The sequence below is a fragment of the Ambystoma mexicanum genome, chromosome 2q (assembly GCF_040938575.1).
Source record: "Ambystoma mexicanum isolate Mex_15411 chromosome 2q, UKY_AmexF1_1, whole genome shotgun sequence".
Classification (NCBI taxonomy): Eukaryota; Metazoa; Chordata; class Amphibia; order Caudata; family Ambystomatidae; genus Ambystoma; species Ambystoma mexicanum.
In genome coordinates, this window is record NC_090924.1 from 922,607,716 (window position 1) to 922,628,147 (window position 20,432).

A 20,432-nucleotide genomic window follows, 5' to 3' on the forward strand; every position below is an offset into this window, starting at 1 on the left:
ATGTGGCCAAAGCCACTCCTGTACGCTGTCCTCATGCAATCTGCCAAAACAGCTTCTGCCAATGCCAGCACCTTCACATTCCCAGTGCTCACATCTCCTCTGTGGCCTATGGAATCTCAGCCACTGCAAATGAGACAAAGCACCAGAATGCAGTTATCCACAACCGGAATATGTTCTGCAAGAAAAACAATATTCCACTTCAATCACAAAAACACCATCAGCCTCAAAACCCTCTTCTATTTTCAAGATTGCCTGGTAACCACTTACCTGCCTCCCTTTGAAATGCAAAAACCCTTCTTAAAACTTCACCCAACCACATTGCTGCTTCCCTAGTTGGGTAGCGATCCAGCCACTCCAGCAGCCAGTATTCTTTAACTCGAGCATATGCCCTTTACCAGCACCCACATGTTGTTGGAAACCCCCAATGTTCAGCCCCTTGCCTATCAAAATGGACAAATGGAGGTCATTGTACACATTTCATGCATTTAGGTTTGCAATGACATGATGTTCAGGTGCACGTGCCTCTGTTGTGAACCCAGCTCGCTCCCCAGTTCCACTATCAAAAGGCATCTGTGTTCCACTGTCAGGGTAAAAACCCCTTAAAATGGAACCTCTAGCACCACCAATCCACTCACCGTATTCGTGCCTCCCAGCAGCAGCATTGGCGCCATCTTTTTGAGCCAAAGCTTCGAGTCAAGCTCACCCTTTACCACTGACTGGTCATCTCCCAAACATAGATCAGGGTGGCTTGTCATATGTCAACCATGCAAAAAAGAAAAAGAAATCACTTGAGGTAACCTTATCACAATTTGTATTTTAACAACACGATGCTCCACACCAGAAACATTTAGCAATATATTCTGGCATGTGCGAGGAAAGCCAACATCCTTCTCAGTTGCCTAAGGGACCTAGGCTTTCCAGCCAGCCCCCTTTCTTGCTCCTTTGACCCATCCTTGCACTTTACTTCTCTATGAAACAGTTGGAATATTTTGACAAGCACTGATGTCGAACTCTTGCCCTTGGACACCTTCCTCAAGATCCCAGTGGTTTCACCCTTCCAATATTTAGCAATTTGACAGTTTTCTGGGGCACCACCTCCTTCCCATAACCCTTTTGTTCCTGCGGGGCCGAGTCAGGATTTCCTGGCCCTCTAACCATTACCTCACTGTCACCCGTTTGCTTCTCCACGAACACCCCATGCCTGTCAGGGGCACTGGCATAACAGGGGCCCACGTACCCCCCACAGTGCAGGGGTCCCATTGCTGCCCATTGTGGGGGGCCTCAGCAGGGCTTGCAGCCCCCCCATTTTGTGTTACACCAGTGGTCAGGAGTCTTGTCTGATGACCTGCCACACCCCGATGACACTGCCCCCTTCTTTGGTCCAAATCCCCAGTCCTCCCATTCTGCCTCCACTTCTCCCATTACCACCTTTGAAACCCTCACTGGCCATCCTCTTTCTTTATTTTATCCCAAGATTGTCACCAAGCCTTTTGCTTTCCCATTCCCTTTTTCCTTTCTGTCAGCTCTGTTCCCTTGCCCTTCTTTATGCTCTGTCCATTCCCATCACTCTCACCCTATTCCCCACTAGCTTCACACCTGTCCCAGTACCCATCCTTACCTGCTGCCTTGGGCCCATTTACTTTAGGAGCACTAGACACTGTGGTGGCACACTCTCACCCACCCATGGTTTACTGCTTCCTTTTCCCTCACATTCTTGTTCCCATGGAGCGTTTTCTACAGCCTTGTTGCTGATACCTAGGATCTCACCATGTTGAAGTTTTCCATTCATCATTGACGGCTGCTCTGGAGACCATTGCGAACCATCACCAGTCTGTCCTCTCTCGCTGACCCATGCCCCCTTTTCTACCACATTGCCCCACAATCGGACTCCATTTCCCAGTCCTGAAACCAAATAGTTCACCCTCATCCTCAGAAGAGCCACAAAACATTAAATGCATCACCACTTTCCGTCCCACTGGTACCCCTGAGCACAGTGCATCCCTGATCCCTCAGTATTGCCTCATTCTCCTTCAGTTCCTCCATTTCCCAATCACCAACTTCCCTTTCTAGGCATAGAGACCATTTTCCTGGCCAACCTGACCACTTCTTTCTCCGTGGTACCACAGTCCTGAGCCCTTCTCACTCCCCGTCCTCACAATCTGCCATACTACATACCTCCACAATTTCAGGTGGTGGATGCGTTCCTTAAATGCCACACCCTTTTCCACTGGTTGTTACCCTTAATATTGCAGTGATTTTCTTGCATACTGTAGGATGTTTTAATCGGGTGGAATCTAATTCAGGGAAACTTTCCACCCACCCCAAACCATGCACCCACATTTGTCTTTTATTTAAAAAAGTAGTTTTTATGAATCTGGGACCCCCAATTTAACAACATTGATTCCTCACTGACTCCCTCATCTTTCGGGACATTAAACACACAAGATTGCAAAGAAGGTACATTTATTAACCAAATAGAAATAATTGAATCAATTTAAAGATAAACATATCTTACACCTATGCATGCTAATGTAATAATGAAAACTAATCAACACACTATCCACCTCAGTTTTCCATGCTACAGTTATAGAAATAGACACTTTTGTAACACACTCATCGCCATAGGTATACATTTAATTCACCCTCAGTGTGCATGCACGATAGATTAAGTGCATGATAGTGCAGGAAGAATCTTTCACCTATGATGAAAAACAAATTAGTTTAAAGTATCTCTGCCTATCCAATTCTCTCTACTTCCCCTTTATTCCAAATTCAACCCCCTTACTCAATACACATGTCAGAATTTCAACAGCATTTTAAAAACTCAATTGCAACAAAATACTGGACTTTCCTGCATGTAAATGGCTTGTAGAAAATATAAGTTCAAAATGTTTGCAGGCTAGATTCCTTTCAGTGATGTTTCTATTTAATTACCATGTAAACATGTACCTCTGTCACTTTCAATGCACACATTAAACAGTGAAGTTGGGTAGCTAGGAAACACCCTTTCCCTTTTGTCTGGAACAACTTAGCTTTAACAACAGAATTCTGCTTGAGGATGTACCCAGGATCTACTTCAATTAGATTATTTTTCTACTTATGCACACAGTGAGATGTCCATTTAACTCCCTGATTATTATTCCATTCTATACGTCATTACACAGAGAACGAGTGAGGGGATCTCACAGTAGGCACACCATGGACCTAGTCTATAAAAACAGTTATTTTTTCAGAAGCACATAGTCTTCTTCAATGTTCCCTAACCTCTTGGGATGCACAATCAATGTATGTATTCCCACCCCTTAGTACTGACAAATCACAGGGCAAGAATGTAATCTATTTCCCTTTATAGTATCACTCCCCTCAGGATTGTATACCCTTTAAATCACTCTGACATATGTATTTCTGTTGGCTTTACCACAGACAGATGGGCACCCTTTTAAGGACTGGTTCAATTCTCCCCCTCTAGGAACAGGTGGACATCAGTCAACAAGATGGGATCAGCTTTCCTCCACAGCCTGTGTGCTATTTCTTCCACTTGAGAAACCTGAGATTTTAACTCTTATTATGTCTCACTTTCATGTGCTGGTAATAATCCAAAATGCATCCAAACAGGATAGCAATCTATTCCTTCTCCTTCCTGTTATCAATTTTTATTTCTCTCCATTAGTGAGTGAGCGAGTCAACCTGTCAGTGTCCGTGCCCTGAGTGAGTGTGTGTTGAATACCATTACAGTATGTCGGCCCATAGAGTAGTCTTGACTGAATCGAACGGACATTCGTCAGGACAGCTTAACAGTAAGGATCTAATGTCGTTATTCTCGGCCACATGTTTCTCGATTCTCAGGTGTGGGTATGAGGGATCATCTAGGTACCAGTGCTCTGCATATTGGACCTGTGCTACTATCCAGCACAGTTGAAAGTCTGGAGCCGTTAATCCACCTTTTTCACACAGTTTTGACAAGATTGTCCCATTTGAGGTGCACTGCCCCTGAGTGCTACATATACTTCTGGATCTATACATCTAAGGCTACATTTATAAAAAGGTACAATAGATGTGGGAGTTCCACCATTTTTAGCAACTCTATTTCATCCTGCGTAGAGACGGGGAGCTGAGCCCAGTTAAGGAGCTTAGTACGCAGGTGTGCTCAAGTTGTCCATATATAAAGTATCTGCTTCCCTGGAGATGACAATGCCCAAGTACGTGATACTGCAGGAGACCAGGCAAGATCTAGCATGTTAGGCGGCTCCAGGGTCAGTGAAGTTAAAGGGAAAAGTTCCAATTTACTACGATTAATAGACAGACCTGAAAAATCCCCAAAATCTTGCCACGTCTTGCATTATATGTTCAAGTTATCTCAGGGGTTTCTAATAAAAAGGATAACGTTGTCATCGTACAAAGATATGACATCCGGTGAACCCGCTATTCAGATACCCTTATGGGAGTGCTTGTGCCTTATAAGGTCAGAAAGAGGTTCAATAATGACTGCAAATAGTAGAGGGGAGAATGGGCAACCCTGTCTCGTACCTATTTCAATAGTGAATGGGTCAGGCATTACTCCATCAGTACAAACACAAGCAATTGGGGAGGAGTATAATAGTCGGACAAATGAGATGTACTTAGGCCCGAACCCACATTGGGCAAGCACAGTATACAGATATTGCCAGGACACACACAGAGTCAAAGGCTTGCTACATGTCTAAGGTCGCAGGCACGGCAGTGCTTTCAAGTCCACCTGTGCCAATATTTTAAAAAGTTGAACAACCAGGTATGAAGCCGGATTGGTCGGGATGAATAAAGTGTCCCATCTCCAGCATCAGCCTGTTAGCCAGTATATTGTGGGTATTGATCAGAGACAGTGGTCTGTATGACCCACAGTCATCAGCAGGTCTAACCATTTTCAAGAGGACGGTAATAGTGGCCTCTCAAATGGGTGCTGGAAGTATTTGCATATTCAAGGTTTCCTCCCCCACCACTAGGAGTTCAGGACCCACAGTAGATTTATAATGTTTGTAGAATTCAAAATTGAGTCCATCAGACCTAGGTGCTTTTCCAGACGGCAAGTCATCAATTGCCCGGTGTATCTCTTCAATCGTAATGGGGGACTCCAACTTTTCACTAGTACTCCAGGATAGCTGCGTTAATGGGAGTCCACTAAGCAACTCCTCTGTACTCTGAATAGTGCATGTGTCCTTTCATGAGCAGAGATCTAAGTAAAGCTCACTAAAAACTTAATTTCTTTCCTTCCCTGTGTGGACTAAATGCCCCTCTTTGTTCTTAATGACAGGGATGCAATTATGCCCCCTGTCCAATTGTACTGGTCAAGCTAGTTTCCAAAACAAAGATATGAGAGAAAGCACACCCTGGATAATTCAATGTTCGTTATGATGCTTAATAATGTAGAGTTCCTAAGGCTCTCTGTAATGTAATAAATGTTAAGGGTGCAGGGGAGAAAACAATGACTCTGGCATCCAATAGCCACTATAATAATGAAAACAATAGAGTACCCATAGTCAATGGGAACTCCCGTCCCCTGCACACCTATGTGTATTCGAACGAAGCTAGTTTCCTGTCAGGTCTATCTCCTTCCCCATATCGCCTGGCCCACGCGGGGGTCTCACAAAACTGTAATGCCCTGTCAGCATTACAACAAAATCTACCACTGCCTCTTTGACCTGATCATATGTTGTAGTGCAGTGATTTGCAGATTGATCGAGTTCCAGTCTATGCAAATCGTCTTTGCATTTTTGTATATCCTTGCAGATGACATTTAGACCACAAGTTCGGTAGCCAGGGCAATCCCTTTGTGTCGACTTTGCCTGTATTGATGTAAAAAAAAAACAGCTTTCTATTATCACGGATACTGGCCAAAAAACAAAGTCTTGAAGCACTTCGAGCTTAAACTTCCAGTGCTGAAACATGGCTGTGGAATTCTCAAAGTGCAGCATTAGAAGAACTGGTGAGTGGTCAGAGTAGGTCCTGGGCAGTATATGGGATGACGCAATGCCTGCCATGAGTTTAGCAGCGACCATCCATAGATCAATCCTCGAGAAAGAGTCATGGACTGAGGACGAGGAGTAAAAGATGTAGTTGTGAGCGTTGGGATGCAATGTACGCCACACATTTAAAGGTTCTAGCCTTTGGCACCCTTGCAGAATCATGCGGGCTGCTAAGGATAACACTCCAAGCTTTGTTCCAGATTGATCCACCCTCACGTCCAAAATAGAATTGAAGTGCCATCCCTCCAGTATAGGAACCATTGGGTAAGCCTCACATATTTTAATTACATTGGAATAAAACTGCGGGTGATCAGTATTCAGACCGTATGTATTTACCAATAATATTTCCCTACTTGCCAATCTATCAAATATAATAACCTGTCACCCCTTTGGGTCCACTTGAGGTTTCTTATCGGGGAACATCAGGGATTTGTGAATGATAGTCAATACACCTCTAGTTTGGGAAGAATAGGGTGAGTAATATTATGCATTCCCCAACTTCCAGCAAACCCTTCATTCAGATTATCTAACGCACGAGTTTCTTATAGAGAAATACGTTTTACCCCATGTTGATCAATGTGCCCAATCAGTTCATGCATGTTTATGTGGTTACTGAGGGCGTATATGTTCCAGCTCATACATGTCACCTCAACCATATTGCGCAAGCATACGAAGAGACGAGCTGTGTGTCTGGTAGTGTCCCACCTGAGTTCAGTACCGTGAAAGAACTAGTCACTACAGTGTGCATCAAGTACCTCTAGGCAAAGCCAAGTAAGGATTTTTCAATATTTAATTTCAACAAAATCCAACAGCATCAGGAAATGTTCCTTGTCTGGTCTTTTTTCAGACGTTTGTTGCCACGTTGTTACACTTAATGTTGCTGTGATTTGCTTGCATACTAGCTATTTTAATATTGATATTTTAAATATGTTTTTTTTAGAAAATCATTGTTTTATATTGTTATTTTAACACTGATTGATTTGTTATTCTTGACCATCAGATTCTATTGCCTTAATGTTCTATTTTACACACGTCGCTTTTTTCACTACAATTCCTATCCTCCTAAATTGGCGCAGTCTTTCTACATCATACGGGCAGGGCTCATAGGAAACGTGTCAGCGCGGAGCTCTGACGCAAAGCCTGTTAGGCCTTTTGGTTCTTGAGGGAAGGCAGTCCGGCAGCGGGCTCCTGCCTGTGTTCTCTCTCTTTTTTCCACCCTAAGAGCCGACCCAATCTCTTGTTCCTAATTAAATCGCGTGTGTTCTTGCTGTTACTATATGTTACCTTTACGTAGACTGAGCTTCAGTTTTCTGCTGTCCTAATGCCTACCATTGTTTACTCAGCAGATGAATTGAAAACGCTTAAAGTAGCCCCATTTGTAATTCCTCTGTGTACCTTTGATAACATTGTAGCAAATGCTATCCTTAGTTCCACATTCGGCTTTATCACCAATGAAATCCTCCCTCACCAATGAAAGTCTCTGTATTTGTCCTAAACTATTCTGCTCCACAGGGTGATCTCCTCAATTACATTCTAATTAATGCTCTATCAGTCATTTCTCATGGATGCATTTTGTTTGACATTAATATGGACTCCATCTGCGATATGCTTTTCCTGATGGAGACCTGATTTAGTGATGCGTTTTATCACGCCCCCTGGATACTCTTTAATTGGTGTGGACAGGCGTAATACTTATTTCCCAGATCTGCGTAAAATAATTTGCTCTCTTGTAAGGAAGTTTTGCCTGGGTGGAAGTAAAACAAGCCCACTACAAATAATAAAGCCGTTACTGCTATGAGAACGGAGTACAAATCACAAATGATACAGGCAAAGATGTTTTATTTTTCCACAAAAACTCATTTGTTGGTTAATTAAAAAAAATATAGTTTTCATACCTCATGACTTTTTGAAAATAGCCACTCCTCAAATCACCTCAACCTGTCTTTGTTAAGTGGCTCCAGGAAATGTTATGCTCCATGGATTCCAAAATTAATCAAATACCATAACATATTGATAATTTAGCCAATACTACATTTCTTGCTACCTCGAGTTCTGACAGTTCCACAGCCATTCTGGATTTTCATTTTTCTCCAGTTTCCTATGATCTTAGTCGCCCCTTACTTCTGTCTAAGTGCCTGACTCTTTGTCTGGGTAACTGTGGCATGGTTTTTCTGATCCAAGACTCCATTGAGTGCATCCTTCTTTTTTTGATGAATTCTATTAACACCTCCTTGTATTCTGTTTCTATTTGCTGCCTGCACCGAGCATGCCTCCTACTCTGCGCAGCCCTCATCTGCTGAAGCAAAGCGCCGACAACATCACCGCACCTGGGGTAAACCCAGGAATTGATGCGTACGTCATGCTGATATTTTTTCACTTTCATGCAATAACGTTCTTATGCTGGCCGCATTCGGGGGACTGTAAACTCATCTTTACTCTACCGGCGCAGAACCCAATCCAGGGTTTTTCACTTTTCATTTTGCCATGTTCTGGATGGTGCCTCATTTTGTGTGCCCTTCAAGATGGTTGCACACTCTGCCATCGAGTGTCCTGCCTGGTCATCCCTCACTCCCTGATCCCATTGGCTGCCATTGGTCATAAAGGCCTTTCAACGCAACCGGGAAGCGGGAGCTGGCGGCCCAAACAACGATGGCCCACAACGAAGGCCCCTCTCTGCTGCTTGAGGTGTTTTCTTGTCACTCCTGCATTTGAACTTCCATGATGCTGCTACCTCACTTTTCTGAGCAATCCGGACATCCATAACATTCAAACCTCCATAACTACGGGTTAGTTCCTTCCTCCTGGACATGCTTCTACTCTCTTTTGACTTTGTTTCTTTCTCTTCTTGTCTCCCATGTTTGCACTCCTGATTGCATTGCGTTTTTGCCCCCACTGCTAGCATCTGATTCTGGTTGCTGTTTCAAATTTGGCTGTGTTTTATACATTTAGCTTGATTCCACATCTGGCTGTGTTTTATGCATTTAGCTTATTTTCAAATCTGGCTGTGTTATGCAAACATGCTGTGCCATTTGCGCAGCCCCCCCCTGCTGTATGCTTGTGATGTTTGTTTGCCTGCCCATTGGATTATGCTCCGCCCTGCTGTATGCTTGTGATGTCGGTTTGCCTGCCTCTATTCCTGCCTGCTGTACTTTGCTCCCCCATCACCCTGCTTGCCTCTTCTTCTTTCCCACACTCACCGTTTTCTCAGTCTTCTCTTCCTCTCCCTATATTTTCCCTCTCCCTTCTCCCCCCTCCCCTTTCTTTGCACTTACTCTATCCAAATTGTCATCTGACCTAGTACGATAGTAGCTTGTTTATTTTACTCCCCCTCCCTCTTTGTTTTTTCCTCCCCCTTCCCCTCCAGCACTACCTGAAATGTTGTCAGGCCTAGTGCAATAGTCGTTTGTTTAGTTCCTCTCCTCCTCCCTCCTCCCCCTGCCCTGCACCTTTTGTCAATCTCCGGCTCTAAAAGAAATGTCAGGCCTAGTATGATAGTCGCTTGTCTGTTCTCATCTCCTACACCCCTCCTCCCATCGTTATCTTTGTCATAGCTCTGAAATGTTGTCAGGCATAGTACTGTAGGTAATTTCACATTCTTAATGGCTCAAGGCGTTGTAAGAATGTCATTGTATTTTCCCTTGCTCTCTCCCTTGCCTTGAAGCGCTTTGAAACACAATGTCTATAGTTATACAAATAATCTATCAATCAATCAATATTCCTTTTCATAGATTACACCACTGCTAAAAATATCTACTCTGCACCCACATATACCCAAGAACTACCATTGTATTGACAAATGTTCCATTCTTGTGAACATTTTGGAGACGGTAGTGGATTCTGAATGTCAAGACTTTGTCAATCACTGTAACTGCCTGGGGCCTCGTCAGTCAGGCTTTCGTCCCTTACACGGCACATAAATGGCCCTTATGGACGTAAATACCTCCTTTGGAGCATGAGTAAGAATGGAATATCCCTACTAATTATGCTTCATTTGTCCGCAGCCTTCGACAATCTAGACCACAGCGTTCTACTTTTGAGATTTATGTCTGTGTCCAGGGTGTCGAAATCAGCCCTCTGCTAGTTTACTTCTTTTATAGGCTGTCATCGATATTTTTAGCTTTGATGATGTTGCCACCGGTTTTATGGATAACAAGTATGGTGTTTCTCAAGGGTCAGTCCTTTCTCCCTTGCTTGCTTTTTAATATCTATGGTAAGTCGCTCCATGATCTACTTGGGGTCCTTGCTGTTGGATTTTACTGTTGTGCAGACGACATCTAGTTGTTCTTTAAACTAACTGCCAGCTTTTCTGATGGCACTAACACAGTGACCAACATGCTGGACCAGGTAAAGACCTGGATGAGTGACAACTGGTTTAGGGCCTCATTACACAGAAGGCGGTAAGGGTAAACGGTCACCGGTAATGCTACCGGTGACCGTTAACCCTTACCGCCTTACTACGAGTTCCCTTTGCGTGACCCGACTTTAACGGCTGGTTTTACCAGCCGTTAAAGTAGGGTGCCGCAAAGGGACCTTGATGCTAATAACAGTACCGCAATTTGCGGTACCGTAATTAGCGCCTTCCTCATTCCCATTATGCCCTATGAGGGCAAAAATGGGAATGGGGAAGGGCCTTGGTGAATGGGGAATTACCGCCCCCGCTCACCTTAGAGTAGGGCGGTAATTCCGCCATCCACCAAGGCAGACACGGTAAAATACAGGCGGCAACCATGGCGCTAATAGCGCCATGGTTACCGCCTACCGTGTAATGAGGCCCTTAGTCTTAACACCACAAAGACTGAACTTCTCCTGGCTATCCTCGCTCATCACTCCAGTTCTTACCCCATCACCCTTGTTCCTTCAGCTGTGTCTCTTGCTCCCTATTTATTCTTAAAAAGGTTGTCTTTAAGTATTTGTTTAGACTCTCCATTAGACTTTATGCATCAAATGAATCAGCTTGTCATTTCTACCTATTATTATTTGTATTTATTCAGGAGCATTCGTCCCTTTCTTCTGCATGATCATCTGGCAGTGATCGCTCACTCCATTATCTCCTCTATGCTGGACTAAACCAATTCACTCTATGCTGGTCTTTCCAAATCAACTTGTCATAAACTTAAAATTCTTCAAAACAAACTGCCACAATTACGTTGACCATTCCTTTTCATACCCATTTGTCCCCAGCCTTGCAACAGCTGCACTGGCTGCCTGTTTGAGCCAGGATATCATTTAAAAAGATTACCTTGGTTGATAAATGCATCTAAGATAAGGCCTCAAGATATCTGTTGAGTACACTGATTCAAGATTCTTCCACTTGACCAGGTCATGCCTCTTCTTAATGCTACTCATTACCCCCGATTTAAATTAAATTTAGCCTGTGGAAGAAGTTGCTCTGTCAAACGGCTCAAGGCCAATGGAACATATTGGCTGTTTCTCTTAGAACAGAATTCCACACGCGCAAATTCAGGAAAGTTCTTAAAACTGATCTCTTTTGCCAATATCTATTAGAATAACTATGTGGCTACACCCGGTGCTATTTTCCCAAATAGTGCTCTCTTGCCCTCAGGTCTGAGCGCTTTACAAAATGTTGAAAGGCAGATGGACATGTCATCCATGGCTTCTGCCCCTCCCCTGGACCAATACCGCACAGGCGATACACATTACTCACTGAGGCAACCATACTTCCCTTATCGCAGGCAGGTACCACAAAACATAGAGATCATTTAGGCTGAAGATGGCAAAAGCAGTCAAACTACTGTTGCAACATTACATATGCATGCATTACACAAAAAGCAAGTGTGCACTCAACATGAAGAAACACAGACTCTAGGTAAAATATTCATGTATACATGACGAATATTAACATACCATCCAAAAGACATGAAGAATACTAACATCTTAGTGTTCTTCATGTCTTTTGCATGGTATGTTACCATAAATAAGGGAGGATAGGAACGGCAGAGGGAAAGCAAGCAATAAAGATCCCCAAGACGCAAGCCATATATTCTCAGATTAAATAAGAGCACAACCAGTCTTTGTTAGCCAGGTGCAAAGACACAGTAAGCCAAAGGTCTTCAGGAAGGATAACTCAGGAGTTTCCCCGTTGTCAAAAGAAAACACAGCACACACATTAATTTTAGGTTAAATCCCAATAAATAGCAATTCATTCTATTTCATACCCCGTCCCTGAGCATGTGACCCATAGCTGAAGAAGACTGTCTTTCATTAGAAGCAAACACAGATTGGAAACCTGCCATACTCCCCACACATACACACAGGCACGAGACACTGCACAAGGCCAAGTACAAAGAGATGGCCCTGGCTCATGGTGTAGGAATGGAGGATGGTAACTTCTCTAAGGAACAATGAACAGTCCATGGGCCTCTCTCCCCTAACTCTGGTCTGACTCATGTCTTGACTACCTGTCAAGTGCCCACGGTTGACGAATAAGAAACCAACCAATCAAAATCCTCAATGGTATGCCACCCATGAAATAGATTGCTAACCAATCACTTGGTGTAGGGATGATGTATTTTTACCCTTATCAATTTAGAGGTGGTCCCAAGTGGAGCCATCAGATTTTGTAACCCAATGAAATGCCTTACACTTATAGAGTCTACAGGTAGTCACCACCACTAATATATTCCCGTTCCACGCAGCTTTTTGTAAATAAGATTATGTTATGATGTTAGCAATGACAAATTTGTAGTATTTAACCAATTGTGAGTCCTGTTTGGAATGACTCTTGAGTCCTCTGGGTAATTTAGGTCTTTCCTCGTCCGTCTTAACAAAATTATCAATGACAGTAACAATATACTGAGGATGGCTACTCAACATGTTTCAAGCCCTGTCCAGGGAGGCATGGCCTTTGTTGGCTGGCTTTCTGTCTTTTCAGGTGGCTATGGTTTCTTTCCTTTCATGCACTTTTACAGGCTCTGCTCAGAAAACCAGGGAAAGATGATAGTGTGTGTCAGCTGGCAGGCACTGCTGAAGAGGAATGCCTAGCCCAACTCCATGCTACTCCAGATGTATGGCTGTCGCTGCACAGATTGTGCGAGGCAGCTGTCCACTAGTGGACAGTCGCCCTCAAGTATGAATGCTGGAAAGCTGTTCATTGGACAGCTGGGCTAACCCGCAGCCTGGTTTCTGATACAAGAAGGGGAACTGCACTCAGAAAGTAAGTCGACCACTGGTACCTGAAAAGAACCAAAAGAGAAGATGGCCGAGGGATGCCAGAGGATTGCTGAAGGAACCAGCATTGGCTCAACCAGCCCTGCAGTCTATCAGATCTTGACCTTCTACTCGACATGGGAGACCTTTGCAAGGCACCACCCTCTGGCTGGTGGTCATAACCAGTCAGTTGTCCTGCTTGAGCTGCATTGCTAATCCCTGGGTTAAGGGAGTTTGCAGGCTTGCAAGTTGTCTACACCACCCAGAATGAGCTTTGCTACACTGCAAGGACTTCTATCCAACCTAGAGGCTGGAATATTCATGGGCATCCTCCTCATTAATCTTCTGAGATTCCTGATCCCTTCTGTGTTGACCTTCACCAGAAGAGGAGCCTTCAAGGATCCTAAAGTCCAACCGCCAAGCTGCAGAGGTTCCACCAGCCCCATTCAGGTCAATGCAAGACATGCATCCGTCCAGTCATCCATAACGGCCTCTGCTCTGTCATGAAACTGGTCCATGGGGACTCCTTCCCTCCTTAGTTCAGTCTGATTAGCTTTGCTTCCTTCAGAGAGAGCTTAAGTTAAACTTTGGTGAGGACAACTTTGTTGCCCGAGGTTGGCTTCTCTAAATCCTACCCCAAGTAGCACTGTTCCTCTTGGCTCCTGGTATCACTTTGCCCTCCTCAGGGTACATGAATATACTTTGGGTCTTCCTGTCTTTCCTAAGTGAAATTTCCAGCCCCTTGGGGTTCCTGATCTTTGTCCAATGGAACGAACATTGATGCTGTCAATTTTTATAACACACTTTCTTTTCCTTGTCCTTAGAAGTGAGAGCTGTAATTGTGCCTTCCATGTTGGTTACTGCAGGGAGCACACACAGGAGAAGCAGGTTAACATCTCCCTGAGGCATGAAGCACTGCCAGTTAAGTGTGCTCTGCCAAGTATGCATTGGAGGCATTTTCTGGCGGGCAACCTCTTAGCAGGGTCGCACAATTATGAGCAGGGGTCGCTTTCTGCATTGCGGGAAACACTAATAGGAAGGGGTGCTCCCACCAGGTTTCGAAACACTGACAGCAGCTTGAGTAGTACTGGTAGACGGGTTTGCCCTACCAAATGGAGCAAATGACGAGATGTGCTCTCTTTCAGTGTGGGGGGCCCCCACGGGTTGTATGGATCTGGTTTAGGGTGGACGAGGTGGGTCACTCACATCCTTTGTTTTGAAGTTATTTTATGGTCCCCTCTTGATCTGAAAGAAAGAAGCACCAGGAGGAGCTGTCAGTTGCCCCATCGACGCTTCCAGACGTTCCCCTGCGCTGACGTGGGAGTGAAAATAAGATATTAGGGCATGCCTTCATCATCATGTCGACTGACTACTGCATCCCTCTGTTAAAGATTACGGTACACTTGTGTACCCACAGCAAGGACACTGTACAGTGGGCCTCATTACACGGACGGCAGTAACCATGGCGCTATTAGCGCCATGGTTGCCGCCGGTATTTTACCGTGTCCGCCTTGGTGGATGGCGGTATTACCGCCCTACTCCAAGGTGAGCGGGGGCGGTAATTCCCCATTCACCAAGGCACTTCCCCATTCCCATTTTTGCCCCCATAGGGCATAATGGGAATGGGGAAGGAGCTAATTACGGTACCGTAATTAGCACCAAGGTCCCTTTGCGGCACCCTACTTTAACGGCTGGAAAAACCAGCCTTAAGGTCGGGTCCCGCAAAGGGAACTCGTAGTAAGGCAGTAAGGGTTTACCGGTACCGGTGCCCTTACCGGTTCCGGTAAACCCTTACCGCCTAACGTGTAATGAGGCCCAGTGTGATTTAGGATATTTGCAGTATTCACATTTAATAATCACAGAATAATCACAGACTGCTGGGAATTGTCCTCATGTTTGAATGTTCTCAGATGAAATACTAATATAAAGGATGCTGATTTACTGGATGAATGGGGGTGTGGTGAGATCACTGTTATTTTCAGTACTGATTGTAATGTTTCAGCCAGCCCCTCTGCCCCCACCCCATCCAGCCCAGTATTTCTATATGTACCTTGTATGGGGATCTTTGCTTCCCTCTTATGTCCTTTCCCCCTCCCTCTGTGGCAGTGCAGAAGAATGATACCCCAGGGACATAGGCCAAAGAGTTTTAAAGCAGGGAGAATGATGGAAACGACCGAATAAGCAGCCCGTATTCCCTGAGCCCAACTCCTTCATCTTAAAAGTGAGTGAATCACCTGGAAATATGATTGGGACGAATGTCCAGAGGACTTGACAAATGGAAGAGCCGCCCACCATCTGCTCAACCGCTCCCTGAAAGTAAACAACGACGCCCATATTGCCAGGCAACAAGCATACCTCAAAGCGGGGTAAAATAAGTGAAGTGCAAAAAACTACAGTGCTTAGTACAGCACTTCTCTTGTTTGCCACACCCCAGTTTACCACCGAAGTGCTCAGCCATTATGAGTTTTTCCCAGTCGTGGCCTATCACTGTAATCCCTTCATTGCACTGCTATGGCACCCAGCACTTCCTTCCACCCACCAGTGTCCTGTCTTCGTGGGCTACCGCAGGAGTGCCCTGTAAATGTGAGCTTCCTGCCCACGCTGTTCTGGTATCTTGGTATCATCTAACTGTGAATTGTCAGTGTGAGCTTCCTGCCTGCCCTGCTCTAGTATCTTGTGTATCATCTAACTGTGAATTGTCAGTGTGAGCTTCCTGCCAACCCATCTCTGGAAACATGTGCATCTTCTAACAGCGAATTGTCGGTGTGAGCTTCCTGCCCACTCTGCTCTGGTAGTTTATGCATCATCTAGCTGTGAATTGTCAGTGTGAGCTTCCTGTCCACTGTGCTCTGGTAGTTCATGTACCATCTGGCTGTAAATTGTCAGTGTGAGCTTCCTGAGTACCTTGCTCTGGTAACTTGTGCATTGTCTAATGGTGAATTGTCATTTTGAGCTTCCTGCCCACCATGCTCTGGTAGTTCATGCACCATTTAGCTGTGAATTGTCAGTGTGAGCTTCCCACCTACCCTACTCTGGTAACTTGTGCATTGTCTAATGGTGAATTGTCAGTGTGAGCTTCCTGCCCACCCTGCTCTGGTAGTTCCTGCATCATCTTGCTGTGAATTGTCAATGTGAGCTTCCTGCCTACCCTACTCTGGTAACTTGTGCATCTTCTAATGGCGAATTGTACGCTTCCTGCCCACCATGCTCTGGTAGTCCATGCATCTTCTAGCTGTGAGTTGTCAGCCTGACCTTCCTAGCCACACTGTTCTGGGAGATTGAGATCTTCTAGCAGTTTATTGTCAGTATGTGCGTCTTGCCTTCTTCACTGCTCTGGCAGCGTGTGCATCTTCTAGCAGTAAATTGCCAGTGTGTGCTTCTTGCCTTCACTGCTCTGGAAGCTTGTGCACATTCTAGCAGTACCTTTTCAGTGTGAGCTTCCTGCCCACCTTGCCCTGGTAGCTTGAGCCACTTCTAGCCGTGAATTATCAGTGTGACATTCCTAGTCCCACTGCTCTGGTAGTTTGAGCATCTTCTAGCAATGAATTGGCAGTAGAAGCATCCTGCCAGCAGAGCCCTGTCAGTGTACGCCATCAGAAGAAGTGTACATGATATTCTCAGCAGTGCCCTGTCTCAGTCATGTTGGCTCAAGCAGTAACACAAAATTGTGACGTTCCTCCCAGCTGTACCCTTTTAGTGTAGCCACTATGCTTAATGTAATAGTGTGCAAAACCTAACGTGCACATGTTTTTCAGTGTTAAGCCGTATTTGCTGCATGGGCTTTATTTAGGTACTCTAATAAACTGCAGAGTGCTCTGAGATGGTGATATCAACATGTCAAAGTGTGCTGTCATTTAGCAAAGAGTACTTAAGTAAACATTGATCTTTTAATGCTAGGGGCGTGGGTGTCTATTTGCATTAATTACCAAGGCAACAAGCGCCATTATTATCATTTTAACCATTTTAAATACAGTCACTGCTCGGGAAATTACAGAAGCTGAACTGATCTCTGTGCAAATGGAGACAATACAGGTAACGTAAGTGCCATTATCATTACACACATCACCGGAGTGAACCTTGAATGACCCATGTCCATTGTAAATCACACATTAACCCCTGGAATAGCTGTGTGGGTAACTGGCTTTTGATGGACTGTAGCCATCCAAGCTTGAGGTTTCAAATGCATTTGCACAGATGGAGGGCATCAACATGCAGGGCCAGTGCAAGCAGTTCGCTACACGGGTGAACAGATGTGCACCTGGACACATTCATGCATTGTGCCCTGCGAATGACCTAAGGAGCAATCCAGTCAGATTTTTGCTTTTAAAATAAATGATGCTGGGAAACCAGTAACCTTTACAGAGCTATTTATTCTCTTTAGTTAAGTGCCTTGATCTTCACAATGCACTTCAAATCGTCCTCCTGCATGGCATGCAATCACTCTTGAACCTCCCCACCTTCACCGATGATAAAAGACAAAGGGATCCTCAGTGTATCTTCTTAAGATTTTGGAAGAGCAACTTCAGTATAAGGAATCGGCAACCACGCTGTGTCTTATTTTTGGAGTGCACTGCTAGGCGCAAAGCTCATTCCAACACACAGTAACCGTCCACCTCTGTTGGTCGTCAATGCTACTGCTGAAGAGATATAGTAGATGTCATGGGCACTTGTCGACATTGTTGGCTATACTATACTTTGTGTTACAAACATCATGGTAAGGCAGTGATGCAACTTCAAAAACCTATGCTCTGTTCCAGATAAGCAGGTGTATTCTAGTGAATCTGAGTCAAAACTAGTGGTTATGGGAACATAATCTTCAACTCCAAAAATCCATGCAAGGATCTCCACAAAATCTTAGGAGAATTCAATTCCCCCAACTACCCATCACCACCTCCCCCCAACATGCAAGCTCTCTGCGATGAACTACCCACCCATTTTCATAACCTTGTGCTTGAAAGACACCACACCATAACCACAAAGCTAGCTCTGAACCCCCTATAGACACCCGGACCTGCCACAATCCCAAACCCTTACTCGCCCTCCCAACCTACTTTCTCTTCTTTCACCCCTCTTTCCCAGGCTGATTTTAGCAACCTACTGCCACTTCCACCCACGCATCCTAAAATAAATCTTTCCTTACCTCTCTTCCCCTCAAAGAGTCTCAGCAATACTGGCCATCATCATCTCTCGCCTAGACTATGCCAACTCCCTCTACCTCAGTGTCACTGCACGCCAGCTCAGGAAACTTTAACATATCCTAAACGCAGCCACCAGACTACTCCTGGCCCTCTCGCCCAGAGAGTGCATCAACCCTGCACTCAGAACTTTGCACTGGCCCCCAGTTAGCCTAACAGCAACCTTCAAAGCCATGTGCATCAAACACTGAGTCCTCCATAATACGGGACCCGAGTTCCTTCAGAACAAAATAATCCACTACAAGTCCCCCAGAAACCTCAGATCAAGCTCGGCCCAGCTCCTGGCTATTCCACCGCACAACTCCACCAGAGTTGGTGACTCATCTTTCTCTATCCTAGCCCCCACAATCTGGAACACTCTAACTCTGCACATCCGCAGCAGTGAAAACGACCTCTCCTTCAAAAAAGCCCTAAAAACCTAGCTATTTACCCCATTGTCCTAAAAAAACCTAAAATGGCAAATACATTGTATATGAACAGTGTCCCCAAGCAGTGCCGGCTGCATTCGTGGCATCACCGGCCTCCAAACGCCTGACAGTGCTGGTTGTTTCGCAGGGGCTCGGATCACAAACACTTTCATACACCTACCACAACCCAGCTTCCCCGCCGGGCACCACTAGCTGAATCACAGCACTCATATATGTTTTGTCACACAGTTGATGAATGACTAAACTAGGCATGTATGTAAAATGGTCAAATCGTAAGAATAATGGTAGACGCACAGTGGGGTGATTGAACCTCCACCACCACCATCACAGTCATACAGATTGGGAGGCTCTGCAGGTATTCTTGGAACGTTGGGCCACTATGGCCACTATCACAACCAGCAGACCAGGTGGGGGATCCTTAATAGAATAGGGGGAAATGAAGAACCAACCCAATGCCGATCTGGAAAAATATGGGGGGACAGGCAGGTAAAGCACAAATATGAATCAAAGCCTTGGCAAAGGCAGATCCTTATAATGGTCAACAAGCGTTCGATATCTAGGTAGACTCGCCACCCAACCTGCCTAGAAGAATTTGGAAGCACAACCTGTGTGCCTCCTGTGGCGAAGGGTTGGAGCATAGACTGTCGCTGTCGCTAACCCTTATCACAGGCGCAAGATCCTGACAAAAGAAGCCAAGTACCCGAGCGGGCGCCCGAACAACAAAACACCATCAATGGCAGCAAGGTGTGCATAATACACCACTCCACTGGCCGCAGGCGTGGCTTTCCACATGCATGAGTATACAGCAAGGACTATGACAAAAATGTGGTTGTGCTGATCACATAAATTCTCTGTCTACTTACACAAGACTACACCCCAACACCTCTGACAGCAGAATACAGCGCAGACCTACAATAATTTCGGGCACGCTGAACATATAGTAAGTCTATAGCACTGACACCACCACACTCCTCTCAGCACCTATCCACATGCCTGACAGCATGGGTTGCTTCTCTACCAGAGCCTGGCCAGCCCTGCTAAGCCTTTTTTGGCCAAATGCACACACCCATCCTAATCATGCTCCATTACCTCCAAAACTCTCGACTTTGGTCCTCCGAAGGGGTTCCCACTCAGTACATTGAAACTATAATAAAGGTAAAATTGGTGCCATACAAATGGCAAGTATAATACAGTACAATACAATACAATGGGCTAAATAGTTGGGGATAAATGCCCTCTTTTGAGAACCTATGAACTTTCTGGTGGTTTGTAGGGAAATTATCAATGTCCACAAGTGGTAAAAAATAATGAGGGTCCCAAAAGAAAGGACAGGATTCTGCCATCCTCCTCATGGCCCTATTACATGTCCTACAGCACTACTGGGGCCAGGCAGGACCCCTAAAGGTAGTGGGCACATGCAGACTTTTGTATACACCAATCCTGCACTGGGAATAGAAATAAAGTTGTACCTATTCTTGAGATTCTAGGGGTCACATGGAGCAGGGGCCGGAGGGTGCGGGGTACTGGTGATTTGGGAGATGCAGTGTTGACGGTGTTCCCCTTCAAAAGTGACTCATGAATATTTATGATCGCCAAACCCTTGGATCAGTGACCCACAAATATTCACAGGTCCTTTTGGCGAA

General features: G+C 45.1%; 1 long non-coding RNA gene across 1 annotated transcript in view; it reads right to left on the reverse strand.

The window, feature by feature from the left end:
• Positions 1-376: 376 nt before the first annotated feature.
• The window catches only part of LOC138569038 (uncharacterized), a 137,377-nt gene continuing 117,321 nt past the window's right edge, over positions 377-20,432 (reverse strand). The window contains exon 3 of the long non-coding RNA XR_011303071.1: positions 377-747. This is a non-coding gene — a long non-coding RNA (uncharacterized lncRNA). The remainder of the gene's footprint in view (positions 748-20,432) is intronic.